A 4,480-nucleotide genomic window follows, 5' to 3' on the forward strand; every position below is an offset into this window, starting at 1 on the left:
CCCGCCCTTGCAACCGGCCTGGCCGAGCCGCCGCCGCCGCCGCCCCCAACCCGGAAGTGGCTCTGCGCGCCCGCGGAACCCTGGGAAATGTAGTCCGCCCCGCCGCGGGGGCCGGCGGCGCTTCCGGGGGGAGGGACTACCAGCCCCACAATGCACCGCGTCCCCGGGCTGCGCGGGCTTTCCGTTGCCTGGGCGACCGACCGATGGGATGGAGTGGGCGGGGCCAGGGGAGCGGTGCTGCCTGCGGCCACGAGGGGGCGCTACCTCCAGCCCTACACTGGTGAAAGAACTATTTGCATTATTCATTCATTCATTCATTCATTTTATATATATAGATATAGATATAGATATAGATATATATAATAGTATTTACTACCTCCAGCCCTACGCTGGTGAAGGAACCATTTGCATTATTCATTCATTCATTATATACATATACATATATATGTATATAATGGTATTTACTACCTCCAGCCCTACGCTGGTAAAAGAACTGTTTGCATTATTCATTCATTCATTCATTCATTCATTCATTCATTATATATATATATGATGGTATTTACTACCTCCAGCCCTACGCTGGTGAAGGAACTATTTGCATTATTCATTCATTCATTATATACATATATATGTATATAATGGTATTTACTACCTCCAGCCCTATGCTGGTGAAAGAACTATTTGCAATATTCATTCATTCATTCATTTTATATATATATATATATGTATATAATGGTATTTACTACCTCCAGCCCTACGCCGGTGAAGGAACCATTTGCATTATTCATTCATTCATTATATACATATACATATATATGTATATACTGGTATTTACTACCTCCAGCCCTACGCTGGTGAAGGAACCATTTGCATTATTCATTCATTCATTAATAATAATAATAATAATAATGGCATTTGTTAAGCGCTTACTATATGCAAAGCACTGTTCCAAGCGCTGGGGGGATACAAGGTGATCAGGTTGTCCCACGTGGGGCTCACAGTCTTCATCCCCATTTCACAGATGAGGGAAGTGAGGCACAGAGAAGTCCAGCGCTTAGAGCAGTGCTTTGCACATAGTAAGCGCTTAACAAACACCACTCATTCATTCATTCAATTGTATTTATTGAGCGCTTATTGTGTGCAGAGCACTGTAGTAAGCGCTTGGGAAGTACAAGTTGGCAACATATAGAGACAGTCCCTACCCAAAAGCGGGCTCACAGTCTAGAAGTCTAGAATCATCAGCATTAAGTGACCTGCCCAAAGTCACACAGCTGATAATTGGCAGAGCAGGAATTTGAACCCAGGACCTCTGACTCCAAAGCCCACGCTCTTTCCACTGAGCCATGCTGCTTCTAGTAAAATAAATAAAGTAATAAATCTCTACTAATATATACAAGTGCTGTGGGGAGGGGAAGGGGGAATATATACAAGTGCTGTGGGGGGAAGTTCTTACCTTACTAAGAACTGGGGTAGATAAGCAGGTTGGATAGTGTGCCCACCCTACATGAGGCTCACAGTTTTAATTCCCATGCTACAGATGAGGTAACTGAGGCATAGAGAAGTAAAGTGACTTGCCCAAGGTCATACAGCAGACAAGACAGCCAGAATTACCCGTTGTTACCTTGAACTCTGTCCTGTGGGGGCTTCCGTATAGACTTGCTAACTAATCATTTTCCCCTTATTGAAAGAGCATCTTGGTGAAATGACAAGAATTGTGAGCTCCAATTTCCGAAAGGAAAAACTGAGGCACAGTGAGACCAACAACCTGTCCCACAAGAGAAAGAGTATGGCCAAATGGAAAAAGCACACGCCTGGGATTCAGGAGACCTGGAATTTAATCCCAGCTCCACTTAACTTCTCTGCGCCTCAGTTTTCTCACCCGAAAATGGGGATTAAATGCAAGTCCCCCCTTCCCCTTAGACAATGAGTCACATATGGGACAGAGTTTGTGACCCCCTCAAGGGACACCCATGTATTCTCTCCCAGTACTTACTACAGTGCTCTGCCCATTCATTCATTCATTCATTCATTCGTATTTATTGAGCACTTACTGTGTGCACCGTACTAAGCACATAGTAAGTGAGAAGCAGCGTGGCTTAGTGGAAAGAGCCCGGGCTTGGGAGTCAGAGGTCGTGGGTTCTAATCTGAGCCCTCACTTTCCTGTTTTACCCTTCATCACTTTGATATTCACCCCTTCCCCAGCCCCACATCTCTCATGTACCTATCTGTCTTAATTTATATTAATGTCTGTCTTCCCCTCTAGTCTGCAAGCTCCTTGTCCACAGGGATATTTTCGGCAACTTCTGCAAATGTTCTAGACGTTGGGACCTATGACCTTGGACACCTGATATTCTCCCCACCCCCTAACCCCATAGCACTTGTGTATATATCTTTAAATCATATATTACAAATTATTTATTCTGTCTCCTCCTCTAGACTGTAAGCTCCTTATGGGCAGAGAACAAGTCTGCTAATTCTGTTGTGTTGTATTCTCCTAAGCACTTAGTACGGTGATCTGTACCCAGGAAGCACTCAAGAAATACCTCTTGATAGACACCAAGTTTAAAACAAGAAGGGGAGGAGAGAAAGAAGGAAGAATATTGAAAGATGGGGACAGAAAATAAGAAGAGAATGAAGACACTAGATTGGAAGCTCCTTGAGAACAGGGATCGTATTTTTTATTGAGCTTAGTTAGGGCTCTGCACATAGATTGACTAGGCCTTCACTTCCATTTCAGGAAAACCACAGCCTTGCTGCGGATCCAATGGAAAAAAGCATCATTCTGGGAATTTTTCCAGACTGTAAACTCATTGAGAGCAGGGAATGTGTTTACCAGCTCTGTTATATTGTGCTCTCCCAAGCGTTTGGTACAGTGCTCTGCACATAATAAGCACCACTGATTGAATTAGGAAGCTTGGCTTCTTGGCTTCTTTCTTTTCATGTGGGTAAAGATGGCATATGAACTTTGCCATCTTTGCCATCTGCTGCACACCTTGCTCATCTAAGAAGTCTTGGGCGGGGATAGAAGTTCTCAGAGCATGTTCCCAGGGTAACTCTCTGTCCAGATGGATTTAATCCTTAGTGCCAGGAAAGTCTGGCATCCCAATTAGAGCCTGGTTTGAAAGCCACTTTGAGGTTGTTTTTAAAAGCAATCAAAGACCGAGATTCACTTAGGTTGTATCCCACTGTTCCTGAGACAAAAGGCTCTTTCTGCCAGACACTCTAGTCTACAAAATCTGGAGAGCTAATGAAACTGGAAAATGTGGATTAACCACACCTGGGAAGACTAAGAGGGTGAGGAGCAAGAAGGAAGTTTTCCTTAAAGTAACTGGCTTTTGCAGGAGATCTTCATGATGACCATTCCTTCCTCTTCTGTACCTCCCATCCTCTGGCTGATCCAGTGAGTCCTTGTGACCCCTGAACTCACTCCCCAGGCTGCTCTGCCAGACCTCTGCTGAATTCCTTAGGATTTTCCTCGGGAGAAGCAGCGTGGCCTAGTGGATAGAGCAGAAGGACCTGGGTTCTAATCCCTGCTCTGCAGCATGCCTGCTGTGTGACGTTGGGAAAGTCACTTCAATTCTCTAGGCCTCAGTTCTCTCCTCTGTAAAATGGGGATTGAGATTATGAGCCCAATGTGGGACAGGGATTGTGTCCAACCTAATTATCTTGTATCTACCCCAACGCTTAGTACAGAGCCTGGCACATAATCATCACTTAACAAATACAATTATTATTTACTTTCTTCTTTCCCAGGGAGCCTTCGCCCAGAAAGATAAAAAAAAAAATTGAGAAGCTCAGGTGCCAAAATTCCATGTTGTTTCTGGACTCTGACATCCTCTATATCTGATCTCATAATAACAACAATAATAATAATAATTGCTATGTGCTAGGCCCTGTGCTAAGCACTGGGATAGTTACGAGTCCCTGTCCCACATAGGACTCACAGCCTTAATCCCCATTTTACAAGATGAGGTAAATGAAGAACAAAGAAGTTAAGTGACTTGCTCAAGATCACAATCAATCAATCAGTCGTATTTATTGAGCGCTTACAGTGTGCAGAGCACTGTACTAAGCGCTTAGCACTGTACTAACACACAGCAGACAAGTGGTGGAGCCAGAATTATACTTCACTACTCTCCTACTACATCCCAGCCCGCACATTTCGTTCCTCTAACGATAACTTTCTAACTGTACCTCGATCTCGTCTATAGTAATAATAATAATTTTGATATTTGTTAAGCACTTACTATGTGCCAAGCACTATTCTAAGCGATGGGTAGATACAAGGTAAACAGGTTGTCCCACGTGGGGCTCACAGTCTTAGTCTCCATTTTCCAGATGAGGTAACGGAGGCACAGAGAATAATAATAATAATAATGGTATTTGTTAAGCACTTACTATGTGACAAGCACTGTTTTAAGAGGTGGATAGATACAAGGTAAACAGGTTGTTCCACATGGGGCTCACAGTCTTAGTTTCC

This window comes from Tachyglossus aculeatus, chromosome 10 (assembly GCF_015852505.1).
Source record: "Tachyglossus aculeatus isolate mTacAcu1 chromosome 10, mTacAcu1.pri, whole genome shotgun sequence".
In the NCBI taxonomy this organism is placed as follows: domain Eukaryota; kingdom Metazoa; phylum Chordata; class Mammalia; order Monotremata; family Tachyglossidae; genus Tachyglossus; species Tachyglossus aculeatus.